Source organism: Trichechus manatus, unplaced genomic scaffold, assembly GCF_000243295.1.
Source record: "Trichechus manatus latirostris isolate Lorelei unplaced genomic scaffold, TriManLat1.0 scaffold00009, whole genome shotgun sequence".
Classification (NCBI taxonomy): Eukaryota; Metazoa; Chordata; class Mammalia; order Sirenia; family Trichechidae; genus Trichechus; species Trichechus manatus.
In genome coordinates this window covers 14,629,164-14,656,188 of record NW_004443945.1, presented here as the reverse complement: position 1 = coordinate 14,656,188, position 27,025 = coordinate 14,629,164, and the positions used below count along the sequence as shown (strand labels likewise).

The window sequence follows — 27,025 nt, the reverse complement described above, 5'->3', positions numbered from 1 at the left end:
TGTGTTCCTGGTAGAATACTTACTGATGATTTTAGTTATTATTTTCATGACTTAACCTTTCCCCTAATTCCTTTCTCCTCTTTCAACCTGGCTAATGCAAAATGTCCCTATTTAAGAAGAGTGTCTTTTTAAAATATATTTTGTACTAAAATATTAAATAATGTTTTGTCCCATTTACGTGAATAAAAACTTGACTCAGTTTTTTGATAGGTGGCATAAATGGTTAAGTGCTAGACACCTAACCGAAAGGTTGGCAGTTCAGACCCACCCAGAGGTGCCTTGGAAGACAAGCCTGGTGATCTGCCTCGGAAAGGTCACAGCCTTGAAAACCCTATGGAACAGTTCTACTCAGCACACATGGGGTTGCCATGAGTCAGAATTGACTTGAGCAACTAACAACAACAGATATAAAAAATTCATTTGATGAAAATGAAAATTTGATTAAGTTTCTGCTTCTGTCTTATGCCGTTGAAGTCTGTGTCATAACTGGTTAAATTCACCTTTATGGAAATATTCAAGCTATTTTCTGTCATCCACACCATACCTCAATTAATTGAAATGCTTGATTCAAGTAATTGAAAATATCTCCATATGCAAAAATGTGATCATATATTTAAAGTTAGACCAAATGGATGTTACAGAATACCTTTCTGATTTATTATTTTGTCGAAGGGTAATCACTATAACTGAAACAGTGCCCAACTGTTGATTCTCAAGAGATGGGATGAGAGTGCAAAAATCAGATTGGGTAGTTAAAAAAATAAAACCTTGGTTTTCTCCTTTGCATGATACTTTTTCACAAAGATACGTTTTTGTTTAATTTCACAAAACAGATCTTGTGCTTATTGAAGAGGGTTTTAAGTGGTGGAGAAACATTAGTATAAGGTTCTGGCTTATTCACAGAATATCTGACCACTTGTCGAAGTTTAGATATTTAGCCATCATTCTTGTTCATTTTACTTGACGAGGGTGCAGAGCGGAGTGACGGGAGGGTAAGTGGTCACAGAGCTTACTGTCATGCATGATGACTGAGTTCTCAACTCTAAGAAGAATATATCAATATAATGAATGGACAGAATAAACATTTTAAAAACAAAACAGTTTAAAGTGACATTTAAAAAAAAAACAAAACACTTGGCACATATGTGGCAAATACCCAGGAAGGGAGATAACTTCTGGTATGAGTCTTACTCTGGCATTGAAGCTTAGGCGTTCAGTAAAGAACTGAACTCGTTTCCTTAAAAGTGTTTAAGAAAGAGTCTGGATTCACAGCTCACAGTTACCTAGGAGCAGAGATTTTTACCTTTAGTCCAGTGGTTCTCAACTGGGGACACTTCTGTCCCCCAGGGGACATTTGACAATATCTGAAAACATTTTTGATTGTCACAACTTGGGGGTAGGGGAGGGGGAGTTTCCTACTGGCATCTAGAAGACGGAGGCTAGGGGTGCTGCTAAATACCATTCAGGCAACATTCAGGACAGTCCCCCAACAAAGAATTGTCTGGCCCAAAATGTCAATAGTGCCATTGTTGAGAAACCCTACTTTAGTCAAATTTAGCTGAGCCACCACAGAGACAACAGAGAATCCTTTTTTTTTTTAATCAAAATTCAAAATTGCAAATTTTGAGCGATTTATAACTCATTAAGGAAAAAAAAATTCCAAGTAAGACAACTATTTTATTATCTAGCGATATCTTACCCTTACAGGCAATAAGAATGAGCCTAACCTAGGAAAGAACGTCCCTTAGAGCTCCCCGAGTAATCAGTTCCAGTTACTGAGGCCAGTTTTCAAGTGATTTACAACACTGAATGGAATGGAAGTTTGCTTCACTTTGTTTTCTGTTCCCTTTCACCACTTGACTCTGATCCTTCTCTTTTTCTGTTTTTCCTGCTTATGTTCTGATGATCTAAAATCTGGTTGCACTGTAGCCTGGTGAAACTTCAATCTATGTACCGCCTAAAAAATGAAACAACGATAGTATGGTGTTTGCCTGACACCTCGTCAGGGCATTGTGCAGTACTGACTTGAAGTACCACCTGCTGAGTCACTGGCACTACCTTCTGCTACAACCTGTGGTTTCCATAGTGATGTCTCAGTGAATTGCACACAACAGAACCTGACTGGTTAAAGACATGAGCAATTTCCTGCAATTTGGACCGTTTACTAATCTAGAAATGGGAGCATGATTTTGACCATTTTACCAGTCACAATCTTTTGGACTAAAATGCACAAATATGTCTTAAATGAAGTTGTTAGGATAGAACCCTGAGGGAGGAAATAAGGATGGTGGCAATGTGAAAGGGTTACTCCAGAGGATAGAGAAGCGTTGGCAAATACAAAGGATTTAGCCTTGGTGGTGCAGTGGTGAAGATCAATGGCTGCTAACCAAAAGGTCGGTAGTTCAGTTCGAGTCTACTAGCTGCTCCTTGGAAACCCTATGAGGCAGTTCTCTGTCCTATAGGGTTGCTATGAGTCAGAATAGACTCAATGGCAACAGGTTTGTTTTTTTTTTCTTCAGGGAAGAAAAGTTTTGTCAAATGTCTGTCGTCTTGTTACATCTTGCTACTTGGTCACTGCTACAGCCTTTACCTTTGAGGGAACCAGAGGAGGCATATTGCTCTCCAGCCTATTCTTTCATAATCCTTACTCATTTTCAAAAAAAAAAAAAGGAAGGGAAAAGAACAATCACTTTCCCCGCATCCACTGTCCCTTGGTGATATGGACACACAACCGTCTTTTTGTCCCTCTCTCCCTCCCTCCCTTCTTGCCTGCTTGCCTTCCTCCCTCCATCCCTCTTCTCTTTTTCCTCTTTGCCCCCTGTGTTTTCACAATTACAGAACAGAGTAGCGAGGTTTTTTTTTATTCCTGTGAGGTTTTTTTTTTTTTTTTTTTTAATTTAGATGAAGTTTTACAGAACATACTAGCTTCTTGTTAAATAGTACACATATTGTTTTGTGACATTGGTTACCAACCCCACATGTCAACACTCTCCCTTCTCGACCTTGGATTTCCTATTACCAGCTTTCCTGTTCTCTTCTGCCTTCTAGCCCTTGTCCCTGGGCTGGTGTGCCCCTTTACTCTTGTTTTGTTTTATGGGCCTGTCTAATCTTTGGCTGAAGGGGGAAGCTTAGGAGTGACTTCATTATAACTGAGCTAAAAGGGTGTCCGGGGGCTATGCTCTCAGGGTTTCTCCAGTCTCTGTCAGGCCAGTAAGTCTGCTCTTTTTTTGTGATTTAGAATTTTGTTCTACGTTTTTCTCCAGCTTTGTCAGGAACCCTCTATTGTGATCCCTGTCAGAGCAGTCAGTGGTGGTAGCTGGCCACCATCTAGTTGTGCTGGACTCAGTCTGGTGGAGGCTGTGGTAGTTGTGGCCCATTAGTCCTTTGGACTAATCTTTCCCTTGTGTCTTTAGTTCATTTTCCCTTGTTCCTGACGGGGTGAGACCAGTGGAGTATCTTAGATAGCTGCTTACAAGCTTTTAAGACCCCAGATGCTACTCACCGAAGTAGAATGTAGAACATTTTCTTTATAAACTATGTTATGTCACTTGAGCTAGATGTTCCCCAAGACCATGGTCCCCACAGCCCTAAGCCCAGTAATTCGGTCCCTCAGGGAGTTTGGATGTGTCATGGAGCTTACATGACCTTTCCTTGTACAAGTTGTGCTGGCTTCCCCAGTATTGTGTACTGTCTTACACTTTACCAAAGTTACCACTTACCTATTGTCTATTTAGTGTTTTTCCATCCCCACCCCTCCTTTCCCTTGTAACCATCAAAGATTGTTTCTCGTTGCATGTAAACCTTTTCATGAGTTTTTATAGTAGTGGTCTCATACAATATTTGTCCTTTTGTGATTGACTTACTTTACTCAGTGTAATGCCTTCTGATCATGCATGTTGTGAGATGCTTCGCAAATTCATCATTGTTCTCTTATCATTGCATGGTAATCCATTGTGTATATGTACTATGATTTTTTTATTGATTCATCTGTTGATGGGCATCTAGGTTTTTTCCATTTTTTTACTATTGTGAACAATGCTGCAGTAAACATGAGTATGCATATGTCTATTCGTGTGACAGCTCTTACTTCTCTAGGATATATTCCTAGGAGTGAAATTGCTAGATCATAAGGCATTTCTATTTCTAGCTTTCTAAGGAAGTGCTGTATCATTTTCCGAAATGGTTGTACCATTTTGAGTTCCCACCAGTAGTGCATAAGAGTTCCAGTCTCCCTGCAGCCTCTCCAACATTTGTTGTTTTCTGTTTTTTGATTTGTTCAGTAATGCCAGGATGAGATGGTATCTCATTGTGGTTTTGATTTGCATTTCTCTAATGGCTAGTGATTGAGAGCATTTCCTCATGTGTCTGTTAGCGGCTTGAATGTCTTCTTTGGCGAAGCGTCTATTCATTTCTTTTGCCCATTTTTTAAATGGATTATTTGTCATTTTGTTGTAGAGGGGGAGCGTTCTTTCCTTAATTGATGTAACATCTGTATACCAAGGAGACCTAAGGACTGTGTCATGGACAAGAAGAGGATAATCAGGAAGTCAGATATCTCAAGTCTTTAGGGAACATTCATGGTCAGCTTGCTTGTTTGACCAACAAATCCAAAATTGGCTGTGACCCTGTTTATATCCATGATTTAAACAGGGCCTAAACCCCCACATTCAGCTATTGGTAAAAGGGATTTTAAAACATAATGGATCAGTTTTTTCCAGTCTTTCGATAGGACGACACTGCTACAAATGCTGATGGTTCCATACATTTTAAAGTAAAAATTAAGTTTGCTTTGCGCCTTTTCTTAAAGTTATTGACTGACTAGGGTTAAGTCAGGGTCAAGAAGTTTTTCACTGAATGAATAAATAGCTTGTTGAATAAACATTCTTTCATTTAGTCAACATTAATTGAGCCCCAGCTATGTGTGTGGGTGTTTTAAGTCCACGGCAGAACTGGCTTCCTGCCGGCATCTCTTCACAAGTGTCCTGAAACCAGTGTCCAGGAAAAAATTCATAATTTTGCTCCATCCCCAAAATTTCATCTTCTTCTGCATTCCGTCTCTGAATGGCATACCACCCACAGAAACACCCAAGACAAACCTGAGTGTAAGGACACCAATTTTATTAACAGTCACAATAATAGCATTAGCAGCTAATGGTTATTGAACAGTCACAACACGGCAAATGGTTTACATGCACATAATTTAAATAATTTAATTCTCATAGGAACCCTCCCCTAAAAGGAATGCCCTATTATTATCCATACTTAGACTTTATACTCTGCATGCAATCTCTAAGAGATTCTGAAAGTGCAGCTTGTCAGGAGAGAAACATGAAAACAAGTAATTGCAGTACATTATGATGCCTTAGCAGAATAGCTATTGCAGCAGTCGGAAGGAAAAGCCTAGCTTCCTGCTGGGGAAGGAGAACCCCTCCAGAAGTGAACTGTGTTCATCAAATGCCATCTGGTTCTGGCATATTGCATGGGTAAGCAGAGATACAGTTGGGCAGTTTTCAAAATAAGTCTGGGCTGCCCCATTCAGCTGTGTCACTGTTAATGAAAGAACTGTTCCAGCAATGCTGTGTTACCAGAAACTTATTACCCTAGGTCGAATAGTGTAGAAGATTTGGGCTAATAATCTCAGGATGGATAAGGGAATTATGAGATACAAGTTTCACTAGGTTCTAAAGGTTAATGGATCAGAAAGCACAAAGTAGATATCCAGGGGTCTTAGGGCAGAGGGCAGGAAGGGCAAGTGTTAGGTGAAGATGAAGATGGATGTGAGTGTGGAGGCACTGAACTAGAGCAGACTGTGCTACAGGTCCTGGTAGACATGCCCACAAAACTAGGCAGCAGTGACAGGAAACCGGCTTCCAGCAGGTGCACACAGACATTCTTGTGCACACACAAAGGAGCAAAGAGAAGGCTGGCAGAAAAAAGAAGACATCTCTGATCATTACCCCATAATTCACCCAACCAAAGGAGGAAATCACTTACTTTTAGGGACACATTTAAAAATATGCCCGAATGATTTCATGATTCCAGCCCCTCTCCTGCCCCTATCCTAAAGAAATATCTCTTTACTGCACTAAAGACAAAAGATTAAAAATACAAGGGCTGCTTCGGCCGCTTCTTCTGTCCTCACTACCACCTGACGATCATCTACCCTTTGGTGCTGACAAAAAAGCAAGTAGCAATTGAACAGGAAAAGAATGGCATTGAAACAGATTTCCAGCAACAAGTGCTTTGGGGGCTTGCAGAAAGTGTTTGAACGTGACAGTGTTGAATTGAACTGCAAAATGAAATTTGCTATCTATTTACCCCCGAAGGCAGAAACTGGGAAATACCCTGCACCTTATTGACTGTCTGGCTTAACTTGCACTGAACAAAATTTTATATCAAAATCCGGTTATCATCAAGCAGCCTCAGAACATGGCCTTGTCGTCATTGCTCTTGATACAAGCCCTCGTGGCTGCAACATTAAAGGAGAAGATGAGAGCTGGGACTTTGGCACTGGTGCTGGGTTTTATGTGGACGCCACTGAAGAGCCTTGGAAAACCAACTACAGAATGAATGTACTCTTATGTAACACAAGAGCTTCCCCAACTCATAAATGCCAATTTTCCAGTGGACCCCCAAAGAATGTCTATTTTTGGCCATTCCATGGGAGGTCATGGAGCGCTGATCTGTGCTTTGAAGAATCCTGGAAAATACAAATCAGTTTCAGCATTTGCTCCAATTTGCAACCCAGTGCTCTGTCATTGGGGAAAAAAGCCGTATTTGGAATTGGATCAAAGTAAATGGAAGGCTTATGATGCTACCCATCTTGTGAAGTCCTATCCAGGTTCTCAGCGGGACATACTGCTTGATCAAAGAAAAGATGACGAATTCCTTTCAGATGGACAATTACTTCCTGATAACCTCATAGCTGCCTGTACAGAAAAGAAAATCTCCGTTGTTTTCAGATTGCAGGAGGGTTATGCTCATAGTTACTACTTCATTGCAACCTTTATTGCTGATCACATCAGACATCATGCAAAATACCTGAATGCATGAAAAACTTCAGATACTACAATCTCTTCAGAATTATAAAAGTTTTAATAAACCAACTTGCAGAAAAAAAGATCTCAAAACACTGGACTTCATAATGTTGAGAGGGCTTCATTCTGTAACTGAATCACCTGAATAAATACAGGCAGTCCCTGGGTTACCGGTTAGAACGTCTGACTTACAGACAATTCGTACGACCATTAAGCCTATTATAAGTTGAGTTTAATACAATGGTTCGTAATAACAAACGCACACATTACTTTGTGATGCTCGTGAAAACTTTGCTCAGCTTAGAAGTAGTTAAGTGTTTTATATGCATAGAAAGGTAAAATATATACTGTATGCTAAGACAAACATTTGACTAAATGAAGCTAAATAATCATATGTACCTGTTTGGACTTTTACCCTCAAATTTGACTTAAAGACAGACTTAGGAACAGATCTGGTTCGTAACCCGGAGACTGCCTTACATAAAATCTTCTGATTTAAAAAATTATTTTTTCAGGGTTCACATGGGAAATCTTTAATACTTCACAGCCTTTTTTTAGGTCATTTGGAAATCTTCGTTACGTTGACCTCAGGTCATAGAAAATGAGTGTAATCCCATAGTAACGCTGGACCAGAGGACTCAACAGTAGTTTAGCCCAAGCCCCTCACCCATCTAGACATTAAGCCTCTGAGGGCAGGAACTGTCTCTGTCTTGTTCATTGTTAGAGCTCTGGTGTCTAATAAAATGCGTGGCCTCTAATAGGGATTTGGTAACTATTCGTTTAGCTATTGAATAAAGAATTGGGCTCAGAAAAGAGAACTCTCCATCATCACACATCTAATTTGTGGAACAGCTAAGATTAGAAGCCAGATTTCTTAAACCCAGGCCGTTGATCTCTCTTATCCATTGAACAAAATAGATCCGTGAACCTTAGTTTTGGGTGTGTTAAGCCTCTAAAAAGAAGCCCAGGTGGCACAGACAGTTAGGGTCTTGGCAGTTTGAGCCCATCCAGGGGCTCCACAACAGAACGACCTGATGATCTGCTTTTGTAAAGATTAAGCTCACTACGGTCAAGTCAGTTCCAACGCCTAATGATCCCATGTGACAGAGTAGAACTGCTCCATGGGGCTTCCAAGGCTGTAATCTTTATGGAAGCAGACTGCTGCATCTTTCTTCTGCGGAGTGGCTGGTAGTTCAAACTACTAACCTTTAGGTTGGCAGCTGAGTGCTTGACCACTACACCACCGGGGCTCCTATAGATAGTACTAAAAAATACAAAAAGTAATAGTAAAAATGGGTACTATTTTAATATCAGAATCAAGAATTGAGCTGTATAATAACCTACATAGACAGCCTTCCACACAAAATGTTTCTAGTCTAGTTTTGTGCATGCTAATAAGGATCATTTAATTCATGAATATTTTGCATGTTGTTGATAATACCTTTGTAAAGAAAGATACTTGTGTTACCTAAGATTCTATCAGTCAGATTTCAACCAGAGAAACAGAACTGGTGGGGGAAATATATAGAGAGATGTATTTGGCTTATGCCGTTGTGGGGACTGGCTAAGCAAGTTCAGAGTTTATAGGGCAGGCAGGCTGGAAACCACAGGTACAGGCTGAAACCGTTGTCGCCACACAGAAAGAAAAGATCACAAACTGGTTGGAACTCTGTGGGCATGGGCCAAAGCTGTTCTCCACAAGCAGAATTCTTTTCTTAGGGAAGCCTCAGCCCTGCTTTTAAGACCTTCTAACTGATTACATAAGGAGTCCCTGGGTGGCACAAATGGTTAAGCACTTGACTACTAACCAAGAGATTTGAGTCCACCCAGAGGCACCTTGGAAGAAAGGCCTGGCAATCTACTTCCAAGAAATCATAACCATTGAAAACCTTATGGAGCACAGTTCTACTCTGACATGCATAGGGTAGCCAGGAGTCAGAATCGACTCAATGGCAACTGGGTTTTGGATAATAATGATGCCCACCCAGATTATCCAGGATAATTATATCTGCATAATCTCTTCATAGTGACACCTAGATTAGTGTTTGAATAAGTGGGGACTATAGTTTACCAAGTTAGTGCATCAAAAAGCCATCACAAGTATAAGAAAATAGTTGCTTTGCCTTCCTGCAAAGTAAATGTAAAATAAACATTTAATGAATAATTGCTGACATATAGAACACATAGCCAATAATGATAGTAATAAAGACAGGGGCCTTCAGTACAACTCAGAAGTCACCACTGAAGATAGATAGGAAGCCCATGAACTTGAGCTTGATTTTTCATGTGCTGCAAATTTTGGTCAGGCGACAGTAATTCTTACATGTGCCTAAATGTAAGAGGAGTTCCTCCTCCCACCACCACCCCCAAATCCCTCAAAGTCTCACATTATAAGGAACCATCTTAACAACTGTATATGGAACAACAACCTACAAGTGACCTCCCAGTGCTAGTTTTGGATGCTGCTAGAAGTCACTTGATAGAATTGGTTAGAAAAGGAGGCAAAGAAATTTGACAGATTTCTTCCGTTAAGTTGGATGTTGAAAAAAAAAAAATACTAAAAATCACTTTAAGAAACAGTATAATACAGTAAAACCAGCACTAAGAGTAAAAAGGCAAGCTACAAAGTGACTAGAGAGGTTTGCAATGCATACATCTGACAAAGAGCTTGTATCTGGAATATATAAATAACTACAAATTATAAGACAAATCAACAGAAAAATGGGCAAAAAACTTGGACAGTTCACAAAATAGGATATATAAATAAGCCAATAAACACGTAAAAATGTGCCTAACTTCACAAGTCTAGGGAAATGCAAATACAAGCTACCATGAAAGACCACTGCACACCCACCTGAATGACTAAAACTAAATCAGCAGACAATACCAAGTGTTGGCAAGGCTGCATGGTAGCCTGAACTATCATACTGCTGACAGGAGGGTAAACAGGCAGTGTCTGCTAAGGCTGAACTCCCACCCAACAATTTCACTCTAAGGTATACCCAACAGAAGCAAGTGCAAATGTTCAAAAAGCCTGTACGGGAATGTTCATAGCAGTGTTATTCATAATAGCCAAAATCTAAAAACAACCCAGTGAGTAGAATGGGTAAATAAATTTGTACAATAGAATATCTTACATTAATGAGAATGAACGTACTACAACTAGATACAGCAACATGGATGACTCTCAAACAATATTGAGTGAAAGAATCCAGATATTAAAAGTAAATACTCTGAATTATTTTGTACTATTATATATAAAGTTCCAAACCAGGCAAAACTCATCCATGGCATTAAAAGTCAGGATGGTGTTACCCATAGCAAGCAGGATGGGCCCGAGAAAAAGTAATTGGAGGGTCTCTGGGGTAGTGGTGGTTGGAGGAGGGCATGAGAGGGTTTCCGGGATATTGGTGATGCTCTCTGTCTTTAGCTGGGTTCTGGTTACCTGAGTATGTTCTCTTCGAAAATTCATCAGACTGTACACTTAAGATTTATGCACTTTTCCGTATGTGTTATGCTTCAATAATGTTTACATTGAAATACATTAAATAATTATGCTGTGGAGATCATTTATATACTCTTGCATGAAGAAGAAAAAAGTCCTAATGTTATACAACAGATCCTTATTTAGGGTGATAAAACTTTCAGTGACTGCATTATCCAGAGATTCAAATAATGTTTTATCTTAGAAGTGAATGTGGTTGTGATGCTTCAGGAAGTGGCTCTGGATGTTACAGATTTTGAACATTCGAGTGAAGAGTTTGAAAAAAATTATTTTATGAAAAAAAAATACAAGGGCTGCCTGAGTTAATACATTGATTTAAATATACTATAATTTTGTTGCAAGGGATGATATCTTCCTCAAGGCAGTTGAAGAAATTTGTGGGGAGGAGTGTCACAGAAACCCAAGGACAGGAACTCCAGCACAGCTAAGCCAGATGCCCAGGGCCAGGGCCAGATGCCACTGGATAGCCACAAGGAAATGAGACCCCTTATGCATCTGCTCGGTGCCTACTCTACCAACTGGCTCCTTCTGGTTTCTCATAATTTCTACTCTTCCATAACTTCAGCTTTTTATGTCCCCCAAACAGCTGTCCCTGTCTGACCTGAAGTGGGTTTTCAGTTCCTACGTCCCATTTACTGACCATGTAAAGCATTTGCAGTGTTGTATGTTGTGACTGTTCAATAACCATTAGCTGCTAATGCTGTTATTACCTCTGTGCTTTTAATTTAAATTCCTTGAAGAGGAAAGAAACTCTGATTAGCTTGGATCATCTGTTTGGGGGCAGAGTCCTTTGTGGAAGTCATGTCAGAGGCCCTGGTTAGCAGCTTGTCAGATGTCCATCCTTGACCATGTGGCATGCCATGCGCTATAGGCGGAATGTCTCCAGAATAAACTGTGGATAAGCAAGTGCCCTAAAATACCAAGTACACTGCAGTTAATCATCAAAGCAAATAACAACACCCTATCAGTATTTTTACTCTGTCCTATAGGGTCGCTATGAGTAGGAATCGACTCGACAGCAACGGGTTTGGTTTTTTTGGTTTTATCAGTATTTTGATAGGGAGAAGGAGATGAAGGAAACAAGAGGACTTGGGAGAGGATAGATTACTCCCGAATTAACTAAAAGGCACAGAAAGTGGAGGCTGATGTCAACCTTAACCCATTTTGACTGTCTGTTCTTCTAGTTCCTCAATCCTAGGTCTCCTGATGGTCACTCCAAAACACCCTTGTAAATTCAATCTTGTCTCTGTTGCTCTGGCTGAGGCAGTGGGGCTTGGAATTCAGTTAGATTCCCTAGACCCTCAGTGTTTCCTCAGGTCTGGATGAAGATCCCAATTGCTATACTTTCTCCATGTGGCTCTGCCTTGAGCCCCAGTGGTGGGTAGTGCCGCAGAGCCCTAACTAAACCTGTTGCCATCAAGTTGACTGACTCCTGAGGACCCCATGTGTGTCAAAGCTGGACTGTGCTCCATAGGATTTTCAATGGCTAATTTTTTGGAAGTAGATTGAGAGGTCTTACTTTTCAGGTGCTTCTGGGTGGACTCCAGCCCTGCTTGCTGGCACAATGGACACTTTGGTATGTGCCTTGTCTGGCTGCTAAACTGAACTACCTCTCAGACAACTTCCCTTCGTGCTTTGACCAACCACCAATGAGCCCCTGAAACCTACCTGAGTTTGCTAAGCCTTTGGCAATGCTGAGACCAGTGCAGCCCCTATTCTGCCAGGCCAGAGCAACTTTCTTCTTGTTAAGCTCCCAGGATGCCCTACACCTGAGAGGAACACAAACTTTGCAGACTTCGTAAATACCTCAGAGGGAATTTTATCTTCATTTTAGCAGGGACAAAATAGAAGCTCTGTACAGAGGTGTTGTTTTCTCACTAACATATTCAGGAAGGCTTGTTTTTCATGATTTATAAAGGTTTTGTTGGCTCTAACACCTTGAACTTCTTTATGAAGAAATCCATTTTCCTAAGGATTCCTTAATCAAACATCACAACATTAGATACAGTTGTGAAAATTTTCTCTTAAACAATTAGAATTGGAAGGGAATATAAGCCTAAATATTGAGTTTGAGATAATGACGGTATCATGCATTCCTCAAAGCTAGTGTTCTCAATATTTTTACTTTTTATTTAGAAATTCATTTGGATTTACATGTGTTATCACAGTATGTAAAATCCCAAATATAAAAGTTGCAAGCTCAAATATAACAAGTAACTAGAACAAATTATTTGAGTTTAGTTTCAATTCTTAAAGGAAATAGGTCAGGAAATTAATTTGTAAAAAGCAGTCTTGTTAATTAGATTTTTTCCAGGTGAAGTGTGATGCTTTGAATAGCATTATCCCTTCTGACTTATAATAAATGAATTCAATTTCTATTGTAACAAAGAAATTTCCTATTCGTCTATCTGGGACTTTCAAATCACTATCATTAACTTTATGAAGAAAAAAATGAAATACTTCCTAGAGGTAGTAATATTTTAAAGTAATTTTACTAGTCATGTTTTGTTTAAATTAGAGTAACATAGAAGAAATGAATTACTTCAAATCTGTTCATAGTCCGTAATAACCATTCATGCCTATAGTATGTGAGTATAGGCAAAACGCTTATCCTCTCTCAGACTCATTCAACTCACATGTAAAATGGGCATATTAACATGCCTACACCTTCACAGAGCTGAGGGGTTCTAATGAGATAATGTAACATCCTGAGCCAACAGCAGTCTTAGCAAAGATGTTTACTCCAAGATCTAAGAATCAAAGTTAAGGGTAGGCCTGAATGGTGTTTGGAGCCTTGGTGGTGCAATGGTTAAGTGCTCAACTGCTAACCAAAAGGTCAGCAGTTCAAACCCACCAGTTGCTCCATGAAAGAAAAGAAATGGCAATCTGCTTCCATAAAGATTACAGCCTAGGAAACCCTATGGGTCAGTTCTACTCTGTACTACAAGGTCGCTATGAGTCAGAATCAACTCGGCAGCACACCACAACAAACGGTGATGTTTGCTATTTGAGTGGGCCAGTAGAGGTAAATCTTGGGCAGAGTTTCTTTGCTGCCCTTACAAATATTTCTGAAATCCTTGACTGAAATTCTACCCTTTCAGTAAAATAAATTTAATAAATTATCATGAACAGTGTGCAGTGGTCATTTGTCTTTTTCCTGGCTGCCTAGCATCTGTTTTGATGGAATCCCCACTGTGTGATTCTTGAAAGTGATGGAGTCAGACACTTCCTCTCCCCATTCTCTTATGGGCAAAGCCAGTTGAATACTCCTGCTGAGGGCTTTGAAGCTGGACTTAGTGAAGCGTTATTCTGGGGCGGTTTGGAATTGGCACACGGGAAGTGCATCCAGCAACAGCTGAGCTCAGCAGTGGCAGTGATGTCCACTGAGGCATCTCAAACAGACCATTCCTGCAGTGGGATTTTGGCCTGGCCCCTGCCCCTAACCTTCCCTGGCTCCTATCACATTTCCAGCCTTTGAGTCCATTCTTCCTATCCAATCTGCAAGCTATCCTATGCCTTTCCAACAAATTCTTTTTCTGCTGAAGTTAGCAAGAGTCAGTTTCTGTTGCGGTAACCGAGAACAAGCATATAGCTCTTGGCCAATTAATCCATTAGGAAATTACCTCTTGGTAATTACACTGGAAAAGATTCTAATTTATTAGCTTTTCTTAAGTAAATTTCCTTCCTGAGAATTAGTTTTCTTTAAAAAAAAAATAAATGAGTGGGCATCCTGCAAAGAATGGTGAGCTCTGTACAATCTGTTGATCTAGTACCTTGCATATGAACTGCCTCCGCTTCTGGTTTGGATGGTGTGATGGTTAGCTTTATGTGTCACCTTGGCTAGGCCATGTTGTTGCTATGTGCTGTTGAGTTTATTCTGACTCATAGCAACCCTGTAGGACAGAGTAAAACTGTCCTATAGGGCTTCCAAGGCTATAATCCTTATGGAAGCAGACTGCCACATCTTTCTCCTGCGGAGCAGCTGGTAGGTTCGGTTAGCAGCCGAGTACTCAACCACTGCACCACCAGGGCTCCTTAGCTAGACCATACCAAAAAACAGTACCCAGTTACTTAATTAGACACTAATCCAAGTGGTGCTGTGAAAGTGTTTTGTAGATGTGGTTAACCCGACTTTAAGTAAAGGAGATTACCCTCGGCAATGTGGGTGGGGCCTCATCCAATCAATTGAAGGCAGTAAAAGCAAAAGCTACGGTTTCCAAGAGAAGAAATTCTGCATCAAGACTGCAGCATTAACTCCTGTCTAAATTTCCAGCCTTCAGGGCTGCCTTACAAATTCCAGACTCAAGACTGCACTATCAACTCCTGCCTGAGTTTTCAGCCTGCTGGCTTGCCCTACAGATTTCAGACTTGCCAGCTCCCACAATCATACGTGAGCCAATTCCTTAAAATAAATCGTTTTAATATATATGGAGTCCTGCTGGCACAGTGATTAAGAGCTACAACTGCTAACCAAAAGGTTGGTGGTTCAAATCCACCAGCCGCTCCTGGGAAACCGTATGGGGCAGTGCTACTGTGTCCTATAGGGTCGCTATGAGTCGGAATCGACCGGATGGCAACGGGTTTTTAATACATATGTCTCCTACTGGTTCTGTTTCTCTGGAGGAGGACCATGACTGATACAGATGGGAATATTTTTCTATTCTAATGGGGCTGTACATTTCCCTCTCTCTTTTTCTTGGTAACCCTGTCTCGCTCTTCTCAAGACCATTTTTCCTCTTCTCTCAACCCCTGCCTACCCCACATTCCTGCCACTGATTCACTGATTAGCCCCAGTTGGCCAAAACATGGGGCTTCTGTAGGGAGAAGTAGCACAAGGGAAGGGAAAACTGTGGCCAGCATCTGAGAAGGGGGGAGGAGCAGGAAAGAAAGCCTATCATATTTCTACTTTGGTAAACTTCTACATTCCCTGGCAACTTTCTGCTTTCCACTCTTGGGTTGAGAAATGAGAAAAGTGGGAACATTTGAAGAGAAAAGAAAACCATATTGTTGTCACATGTTCCTACCTCTGCCTCTTATTTCCAACTAGACTATAAGGGATTTAGGACATGAACTACTACTGCCAATTGCCAAGGAGTTGATCCCGACTCACAGCAACCCCGTGTGTGTCAGAGTAGAACTGTGCTCCGTACGGTTTTCAATGGCTGATTTTTCAGAAGTAGATCATCAGGCCTTTCTTCAGCGGCAACTCTGGGTGGACTCAAACCTCCAACCTTTTGGTTAGCAGCCAAGTGCGTTAACCATTGGCAGCACCCAGGAACCCTAGCACATTAACAATATCTAGCATGCGTTGTTGTCATTAGTTGCTGTTGAGTTGATTCTGACTCCTGGTGACACTACATATATCAAAGTAGAACCACACTCCATAAGGTTTTCAAGGCTGTAATAGTTTGGAAGCAGATCTCCAGGCCTGTCTTCCAAGGTGCCTCTGGGTGGATTCAAACCGTCAACCTTTCAGCTAGTCATTGAGCACTTAACCATTTGCACCACCCAGGGACTAGTCGGTGTGTAATTTGTGTTTGCTGAATAAATGTGAAGGGGCTCTTCAACACCATTTATATAAATTCCTATGCTAGGTATATTAAGGAGCCCTGGTGGCGCAGTGGTTAAGAGCTTGGCTGCTAACCAAAAGGTCAGCAGTTTGAATCTACCAGCCACTCCTTGGAAATCCTATGGGGCAGTTTGACTCTGTCCTATAGGGTCCCTATGAGTTGAAATCTACTCGACAGCAATGGGTTTGGTTTTTTGGTTTAGGTATATTAAGACACTTTAGTTTGGGGACTTAGTTACAATTTATAACTCATTCTTCTATTAGAAAATATATTCCAGGAGTCAAACAGCAGGCTTACAAATAAACTCTTGTAAGGCAATTTCTGATAGGTTGGGGGCTGTCCTTCCAGTGGAAGTCAAGTGGAAGATCACTAATATCATCAGTGATGACTTATTAAGTAAAGGAGACTTCAGCTCAAAGTTGATGTGGGTTGATAAAAAATATATAAACAGAGTCTTAATATATGAATTGACTAATAACTGTTCTCCATTTTAATATTTGCTCAGATTCTTGAATAGTAAACCTGTACCAGATAGTTGTAGTGAATTTTAGTAAAATATTTAGGAAGTGTTTTTGAAAGTGCTAAAGATGCTTCAGGGGCCTCTCCAGCTGGCAGACTCTGCTCACAATCACCAGAAGCCCCCTCCCAGTTCATCCCAGGCCATCACACCCTGCCTTCTCCAGCTGCCATGCCATCCTCCTGCATCCCACCACTCAGCTTCTCCTACCTGCCCTGCAACATGTTAGCCTCATTCCTCTGACAACTTTGATAATTATCCAGACATAATGCTTCTACTTTTGAATGTCCTTGGCTCCTCCTTGTCCTCCCATCAGTCATCAAATCTGAAATATCTTCTAGTTTTCTATTTTTTTTAAATATTTTATTGTGTTTTAGGTGAAAGTTTTCAGAGTAAATTAGTTTCCCATCCAAGAAATTGTACACAAAGTGTTCCATGACATCGGTTGCAATCCCCACACCGTTGTCAACACTCTCCTTACTTCCGCCCTGGGTTCCCTGTTTCCTTTCGTCTAGTTTTCCTACCCCTTCCTGCCTTCTCATCTGTACTTTTGGGCAAATGTTGCCCTTTTGGTCTCAAATAATTGTTTGTTCAATGAAGCACGTTCTTTTCAGGTGGTGTTGCTTATTTTATAGGCCTGTCTATTGCTTGGCTGGAAGGTGGTTTCCGGGAATGGCTGCAGCTCCAAGTCAGAGAGGTGACTTTGGGCCAAAGTCTTGGAGGTTCCTCCAGCCTCTATCAGGCCAGTAAGTCTGGTCTTTTTTATGAATTTGATTTTTTGTTCTACATTTTTCTCCCGCTCTGTCCGGGACCCTCTGTTGTGATCCTGGTCAGAGCAGTCGGTAGTGGGCACCATCTAGTTCTTCTGATCTTGGGGTCATGTAGGCTGTGATGCATATGGTCCATTAGTTCTTTGGACTATCCTAGTTTTCTTTGACTCTCCCCTCATCTCTTCATCCCCACTGCCAACACCCCAATCTAGCCCACCATCATCCCTCACTCAGCTATAGCAGTGGCCTCCTAATAGATCTTTTTTAAGTACAATTTTGCTCCCTCATAAGTTGTTCTCCACTTCCTGATCAACACGATCTTTTTAAAAAGCAAATTTCATCATGGCATTCTTGTGCTTAAAAACTTTTCGATGACCTACTACTGCCTTTAGAATAAAGTCCAAAGTTCTTAACATGGCTTTCAAGGCTCTACATGGTTGGCCCTCCCTATCAATATCACGCACTCCAACTCACCCTGCGCTTTCCTCCATCTCTGTGTTCAGCCAACAGTAGACTTCTTTACATTCCTTTATCACATTGCACTTCCTCCTTCCTCAACACCTTCCACAAGGTATTCCCTCTGCCCTCAGAGCTTGTCCCACGTTAACTCCTATTTATCCTTTAGGTTTGCTCAAATATCATTCCCTCAGAGGAAACTTTACTCACTGCATAGAATAGGTAGGTCCCCTTCGTGTATAATCCTACAGCCTTTCTTTACCAACTGCTCAAAGGACATTGACTGTGACTGTCTTATCCATGGCTGTATTCTCAATGACCTGACCTCTTTGCTTCATCACATCCACCAAAACTCCCCTTTTCCCTAAACCTAGAGGAGTAGATGTCATTTTTTTCATCCTTTCCTCAGTTAAACGCTCTCATAGAGAAATGTATCCAATATTTAACATCCTACAGGCCTGGGAGTCAATGAGACAGGTGTCTAATCAGCCTGTTTCAATAAATAATTTTTAGAGAGACAGAACAGTATACTAGTTAAAATCATGGTCCCTCAAGTTAGGCTGTTTGGGTTCAAATTCTGACTTTGCCAATCACAAGGAATGTAATCTTGGGTAAGTTAGTCAACCTCTAGTTCTAACTGAATTTCCTTATCTGTAAAATGAACGGTAGTACTACTTACCTCATAGAGTTGTTGAAAGAATTAAATAAATTAATATATGTCAAACACTTAGAACAGTGCTTAGTGTATATATATATATATATATATATATAAAATACATGCTATGTGAGTATTTGGTATTATCATTTCTTGAACACAGACTTTGCAATATAGACTAGCAATATTAACTCTATGAGGGCAGGGATTATGTGGTTCTTGTTATTTTCGTTCGCCCAGTGACTAGCTCAGTGCCTAGCACTAAGTAGGTGTATATTAAATATTTGTAGAATGAGTACCAAGGATGACTGAATGAACGATTATCATTCATTAGACAACATGATAGTAGAGAATATTAGAGAAGGAACATACTCTTTATTGAGCAATATTCATAAACTTCCTATCCTTATCTGAACTTGGGTAACAGAACTGTTGTGAGATTCCAGTGACAATAAAGTACGTAAAATTCTTATCCAGTGCCCAGCACACTAAGCTCACTAATTGTGGGCTATTGTTACTCTCTGAGCTTGGAATCTAGTAGGTCTACTCTTTCTTTTTTCTGGATTCAGTAATAGGTTCTCAGTTCTGCCTCCTTGGCTGTCCCCCTTTGTTATGACCTTTGTGACAAGATGATCTTTTGTCTTCTCGTCTCGGCCTCCTGTCATTGTTATAAAATCTCTACGAAAGGCCAACAGACTTCTCTGCCTTCAATATTAGTTGAACAATTTCCCCGTCCTGAGGTTACTCCATCCTTACGGATATTGAGAAGATAAACGGAAATGATTAGAACGTAGTTCCCAAACTTAAAACACTGTACTATAGGAGTTTGCCAAAGGGGATTAATATAACCAGATATCTGTAAAGAACTTTATGAAGACCTTGTATATCTCTCAACTTTAATGACTAAGATTGTAGAGATGATGGAAATCTGTAAATAGTGTGTAAAAGCAAGTTTATTAAAGTCTAGGACAGCAGCATTACCCAGCTGTACACAGTATTTTCTTTCTTCAGATGCTTTGATAAATGGAAAAAAAAGTTACCATGGAGATAGTTAAACTATGTCCTTTGGCTAGCAGATTAGAAGTCCATCTAAAGCCAAGAGAAGAGAATGCATTTTGCCTTAAGTGATATTTACAGGTTGTTTCTATCACAGTTATAACCCAAGTTATTAAAGCTCAAATGTTAAACCTATAAACATTGTACTTTATGAAGACTTTTGTTCTTTTAGCATTTACAAGCAAATCTCAAAAAGGACCATCTTTTTGCCTTGGAAAATATACTTTTAAAGTTCTTCCTAAGGTATTATAAAAATCTTACTCGAGAACTATTCTATCACATAGCTGGCTTCATTTTCTTCGAAGCTCATATTTTATTTTTTAAATCATTTGTCAGAAGCAATATGTGGTATTGCAAAGGATGCACGAGCACAGGAAATGCTTATAAAACATGGAAAACCCATTTAATAACTCATAGTAATCAGTTAGCAGAAAGATTTGTGGATGGTAATATTCAGACTCTTATGTAGTCATTTAATCTGTTCTTCAAAATTCAGAAAGTAATTACAAATCCACAGCCAGGAAAATCTGCCAGTTGTTGCAAGCATTTGCTGCAGGGAGAAAATTTGTCAAGGTTAAGCTTATTTTGCCTGGTTGGGTAAGATAGGTTCTGTGGATAACAAAGAGGAAGCTGAATATTTCTGTAAATTGAATGAATTTATGTCATTGTAAATCTGACCACTGTTCCCTGAAATATTGCTGCATAAATCCATTTTATTTCAGGTGTGATAACTTAAAAGAGATTTTTATTCCCTAGAGAAGTAATAATTTTTCTCTCTCTCTCTCTATTTTTTCCCCCCCTGGCATTGAAGATTCAGTCACAACCTTTCTTTGCCCAGGCCAAGGTTTAGATAATTGCTTCCTTCCCCTATACTGGTGGTGATTATTTATATCATCATGTGAGTGTGTGTGTGTTTAATTGGGTATTTAAAGACAGGAAGAATACTAGGAAAAAAGTACCTTGCCAAGTATCCTGAACTCCAGACCAGGACCCCTTAAAGTTGTAAATTTGGGTGAGTAAATTATTATATAGCTCGTTTTTCACCTGAGTAAATTGCCATGATAGTTCATTTTCCTTCTTTTGCCAACCCCTAATTCCCAATGTCTTTCACTTAAATGTAGTAAAATGAGTCAGTATGCATGAAGATCCTTTAGTATCTGCAAAGAAAAGTTACAAATCATTTAAGGTAGAACATTAGTTTCTTTTTCTTGAGGTGAAGTGGAAACTTAAGCAACTACATACTTCCTAGGTTAAGAGAGTTGAAATAGGAGTCCTACTTTGTTGATGTTCTTGTTAGATATAAAATCAGCTCTTTTATTTCATCGTCTAAAAATCTCTTTAATGTTTGTACAAAGAAAAATATGACAGTTAATGTTGGCTGCCTAAAATCTATTCCAAACCCTATTCTTCATTCCCAGTTCTCCACCGTAACCAAAAAAACCCCAAACTTGTTGTCATCGAGTAAATTCTGACTCATAGTGACCCTATAAGACACAGTTGAACTGCACCATAGGGTTTCCAAGGAACAACTGGTAGATTCAAACTGCTGACCTCTTGGTTAGCAGCTGAGCTTTTAACCACTGTGCCACTAGGGCTCCACCTTCCACTATAGAGGCTGGAGATGCTAAATATTTTCTTTCTGCCTTCCTTGCAGCTAAGATGGCCATGTGAACCATTTCTGGCCAAAGTGGCAAAAGCAGAAGTCTGCTGTGAATTTTCTGGGAAAGCTTTTCTTTCCTAATCAAGGGAGAGATATAGTTGGTGTCACCCCTTACCCCTCTTTCTTTATGCCTTAAATGTGAATGTGATGCCTCGTACTGTGGTGACCATTTTGTGACCATGAGTCCCAAAGCATGAGGCTAAAGATGGTGGAATGGAAATATAGAAAAGGCCAGGGTCTTTGAGGGCATCATTCAACAGGAGCTCTAACCTCCTGTCCCGTGTCTTCTAACTACTGTATATGAGACAAATAACTCCCCATTGGTTTAAGCCACTGTTAGTAGGATTTCCTGATGCTAACAGTCAATTACCCTGCATACTACAAAGGGTTAAGTGCTCAACAACTAGGGAGAGGTTGGCGATTCAGACCCACCCAGAGATGCCTCAGGAGATGGCCCTGGCAATCTGCTTCAGAAACTTCATAGCTTCAAAAACCCTATGGAGCAGTTCTTCTCTGCACACATGTGGCTGCCATGAGTTGGAATCGATTCAAAGGTAACTAACAACAACAGTCAATTCAACTTCCTAACAGATAGAACAAAGTTCGGCTGAAAAAGAAACCCCAAACACTTAGGTGAATACGTTCCATTTTATTTCTTATGTTTTTTAGGTGAAATTCGTAGTAATCATTATGAGCTTTTTAAAATTCAGCCAGTAAACAAAACTGAACTTTTCCAAAAGGTGGAAGAGAAGTGATAGTTTGGTCTTATGCAAACATTATCATGTTACCAAGACATGCGTATAACACAGTTCAAGAATAATCCTTGGCATGATAATAACTTTTAACCAGTTTGGTTGTTGTGGTTGTTAGGTGTCCTCGAGTTGGTTCTGACTCATAGTGACCCCGTGCAAAACGGAGTGAAACACTACCTGGTCCTGCATCATGCTCACAATCGCTGCTATGTTTGAGCTCATGGTTGCAGCCACTGTGTCACTCCATCTCGTTGAGGGTCTTCCTCTTTTTTGCTGACCCCCTATTTTATTTAAGCATGACGTCCTTCTCCAGGGACTGGTCCCTCCTGATAACATGTCCAAAGTACGTGAGATGAAGTCTCACCATCCTCCCTTCTCAGGAGCATTCTGCTTGTACTTCTTTCAAGACAGACTTGTTTGTTCTTCTGGCAGTCCATGGTATATTCAATATTCTTTGCCAACACTATAATCAAATGCATCAATTCTTCTTCAGTTTTCCTTTATTCATTGTCCAGATTTAGTATGCATATAAGGTGATTGAAAATACCATGGTGCACCTTAGTTGTCAAGGTGACATCTTTGCTTTTTAACACTTAGCAGAGGTCTTTTGCAGCATATTTGCCCAGTGCAATGCGTCGTTTGATTTCTTGACTGCCGCTTCCATGGGTGTTTAATTGTGGATCCAAGTAAAATGAAATCTTGGACAAGTTCAATCTTTTCTCTGTTTATCATGATGTTGCTTATTGGTCCAGTTGTGAGGATTTCTGTTTTCTTTATGTTGAGGTGCAATCCATACAGAAGGCTGTAGTGTTTGATCTTCATCAGTGTTTCAAATTCTCTTCACTTTCAGTAAGCAAGATTGTGTCATCTGCATATTGTAGGTTATTAGTCTTCCTCTAACCCTGATGCTGCGTTCTTCTTCATATAGTCCATCTTCTTGGATTATTTGCTCAGCATACAGATTAAATTAGTTCAAGAATACAACCCTGACAGCATACCTTTTCTGATTTTAAACCATGCAGTATCCTCTTGTTCTGTTCAAATGATTGCTTCTTGGTCTATGTACAGGTTCCACATGATCACAATTAAGTGTTCTGGAATTTCCATTCTTTGCAATGTTGTGCTTAATTTGTTATGATCAAATGCCTTTGCATAGTCAATAAAACACAGGTAAACTTCTCTCTGGTATTTTCTGCTTTCAGCCAAGATTCATCTGACATCAGCACTGATATCCCTGGTTCTACATCCTCTTCTGAATCTAGCTTGAATTTCTGGCAGTTCCCTGTTGATGTACTGCTGCAACTGTTTTTGAATTATCTTTAGCATAACTTTACTTGTGTGTGATATTGATAATATTGTTCAATAATTTCTGCATTCTGTTGGATCACTTTTTTTTTGGAATGGGCATGAATATAGATCTCTTCCAGTCTGGTGACCAGGTAGCTATTTTCCAAATTTCTTGGCATAGGCAAGTTAGCACTTCCAGCATTCCATCTGTTTGTTGAAACATCTTAATTGGTTTTGAATTTCTGGAGCCTTGTTTTTCACCAATGCCTTCAGTGCAACTTGGACTTCTTCCTTCAGTGTCACCAGTTCTTGATTATATGCTACCTCCTGAAATGATGGAACATCAACCAATTCTTTTTGGTACAGTGACTCTGCATATTCCTTCCATTTTCTTTTGATGCTTCCTGTGTTGTTCAATTTTTTGCCCATAGAATCCTTCAATATTGCAACTAGAGGCTTGAATTTTTCTTCAGTTCTTTCAGCTTGATAAAAGGCTGAGTGTGTTCTTCCCTTTTGGTTTTCTTACTCCAGGTCTTTGCACATTTCATTATAATACTTTATTTTGTCTTCTAGAGTTGCCCTTTGAAATCTTCTGTTCAGCTCTTTTATGTCATCATTTCTTCTGTTTGCTTTAGCTATTCTACATTCAAGAGCAAGTTTAAGAGTCTCTTCTGACATCCATTTTAGTCTTTTTTCCTTTCCTGTCTTTTTAATGACCTTTTGCTTTCTTCATGTATGATGTCCTTGATGTCATCTCACAACTCATCTGGTCTTTGGTTATTAGTGTTCATTGTGTCAAATCTATTCTTGAGATGATCTCTAAATTCAGGTGAGAAATACTCAAGGTCATACTTTGGTTCTCGTGGACTTGTCTTAATTTTCTTCAACTTCAACTTGAACTTATGTATGAGCAATTGATAGTCTGTTCCACAGTTGGCCCTTGGCCTTGTTCTGACCGATGATATTGAGTTTCTCCATCATCTCTTTCCACAGATGAAGTTAATTTGATTCCTCTATATTCTATCTGTCGAGGTCTATGTGTATAGTCGCCGTTTATGTTGTTGAAAAAAGGCATCTGCATGAAGAAGTTGTTAGTCTTGCAACATTCTGTCATGTGATCTCCTGCCTTATTTCTATCACCAAGGCCATATTTTTCAACTACCTATCCTTATTCGTTTCCAACTTTCGCATTCCAATCACCAGTAATTATCAATGCATCTTGATTGCATGCTTGATCAATTTCAAACTGCAGAAGCTAGTAAAAATCTTCAGTTTCTTCGTCTTTGGCATCAGTAGTTCATGCCTAAATTTGAATAGTAGTCGTATTCACCCATCTTCCTTGTAGGCATATGGATATTATCCTATCACTGACAGCGCTGTATTCCAAGATAGATCTCGAAATATTCTTTTTGATGATGAATGTGATGCTGTTCCTCTTCAATTTGAGCATATGATTGTCCTATTCAAAATGGCCAATACCAGTCCATTTTAGCTCATTAATGCCTAGGATATTGATCTTCAAACATTTCATTTCATGGAACAGAACTGAGTTTGGAAATGAGGCCAATTACAGACTACAAAGGAGCAAATTTAAAGTTAATCCCTTTTTATCAGTGTTCATGTGGCTCATATCCATTTAACATTCCTAGGCATTTCTGTGGAAGTTAATGAAATGGACTTCTGTAAAGTGAAAAGCACATCCTGCCTGTAAGGACTGAGTTCTTCTACCTCAATTCGGTATCTCTGGTAGGAGAACTTGTTTTCTTGGCAGACTGATCGGTTTTTAGTAGAATGATCTACAATTCTTCCAAAGCACTTCTCTTGTGGACTCCACCTGGTCCTAATTAGTACTCTACATAATGGTAGATGTACATCTATGGTTCCTAAGCTGTCAGCTGCAATGCCATGTACCTATCAGATTCCTCATCTGACACTATCAAATTCCCCACGATCACTCTCATTTCAGACAGCCAATCATGTTCAAGTAAATGTCATGTGTCCTAAACACATTCTCTTATCAGTTAAGGTGAAACAAAGCTATATAATTTATTATTGCTATTCAACAGATATCAACTAAACTTTGAGTGTGCATGTGCACACACATACACACACACACACAAAGGATTCTCCTGAAAGGTTAGCCTGTTATGATTATCTGGAAAACTGTTTCAACTCAGTGGGCTATATACATCACCAATAGTCATGGAGATAAAAGTGTTTCATGCTGTTGATTCTGGCTTCAAATTTTCATGTCACATCACTCAATAATGATCATCAACTGCTTTTTTAAAAATTAAATTCACATAACATAAAATTAACCACTTTAAAGTGTGTATTTCAGTGGTACTTAGTATATTCACAACATTGTGCAACCACCACCTATATCAAGTTACCAAATATTTTCAACACCCCAAAAGAAAACCCCATATCCATTAAGCAGTCACTCTCCCATTTCCCTTCCCCCTAGCCCAGCACAAACACTAGTCTGCTTTTTGTCTCTATGGAATGACCCGTTCCGGATGTTCCATAAAAATGGAATCATACAATATGTGGCCTTTTGCATCTGACTTCTTTTACGTAGCATAATGTTTTGAGGTTCTTCATGTCGTAGCTTGTATCAGTATTTCATTCCTTTTTATGGCTGAATAATATTGCATTGTATGTATATACCACATATTGTTTACCCAATCATCTGTTAAAGAGTATTTGGGCTATTTTCGTCTTTTGGCTATTGTGAATAGTGTTACTATGAACATTTATGTATAATTATTTGTCTGAGTACCTGTTTTAAATTCTTTTGGGTATATATCTAGAAGAGGAATTGCTGGGTCATATGGTAATTCTATGTTTAACTTTTCGAGGAATCAACAAACTGTTTTCCACAGTAGCTGCACCATTTTATATTCCCATCAGCAATGTACAAGGGTTCCAGTTTCTCCACAGCCTCACCAACACTTGTTATTTTTCATTTTTCTGATAATAGCCAACCTAGTAGGTATGAGATGGTATCTCATTGTGGTTTTGATTTGCATTTCCTTAATGACTAATGATGTTGAGCATTTTTTCATGTGCTTGTTAGCTGTTTTTATATCTTTTTTGGAGAAATGTTTATCAAGTATTTTGCCCATTTTTGAATTGGGTTGTTTGTCTTTTTGTCATTGAATTGTAAGAGTTTTTAAAATATATATGTTCTAGATACTGGACACATATATAATTTGGAAATGTTTTCTCCCATTCTGTAGGTTGTCTTTCACTTTCTTGATAATGTCCTTGGATGCATAAAAGTTTTTAATTTTGATGAAGCCCTATTTATTTTGTTGTTGTTGTTCATGCTTTTGGTGTCATATCTAAGAATGCACTACCAAATTCAAGGTCATGAAGATTTACCCCTCTATTTTCTTCTAAGAGTTTTATAGCATCAACTGCTTTTGTAAAATTAGCCCAAGATGACTAATTAATAAGAAAAGTTAAAAGACTGAAGTTTATGTATTAACCTGCTCCACAGAAAGCTTACCTAATGCCAAAGACTTTTTTGTTTTCAATACTACACAATTAGAAGTTGGTCCTGGATTTTACTACCTAGACTTCACATTGTCCTCCTAGCATCTAATTAACAGAGATTGTTAACTGATGAGCTAAGTCAGGAAAAAAGACAATTTAAGGTCAGCATAGCCCTTGGAAGACAGGCAGATGGTTTTGTGACAAGGTGCCAAACTTCTTACCAAATGAAGGTTTCCAGAACAGACTAATCTTTCCTATG

The 27,025-nt window shown here is 39.5% G+C and overlaps 1 pseudogene; it reads left to right on the top strand.

The window, feature by feature from the left end:
- Positions 1-6,197: 6,197 nt before the first annotated feature.
- LOC101347567 (S-formylglutathione hydrolase pseudogene) lies at positions 6,198-7,053 on the top strand (annotated as a pseudogene).
- Positions 7,054-27,025: the final 19,972 nt, after the last annotated feature.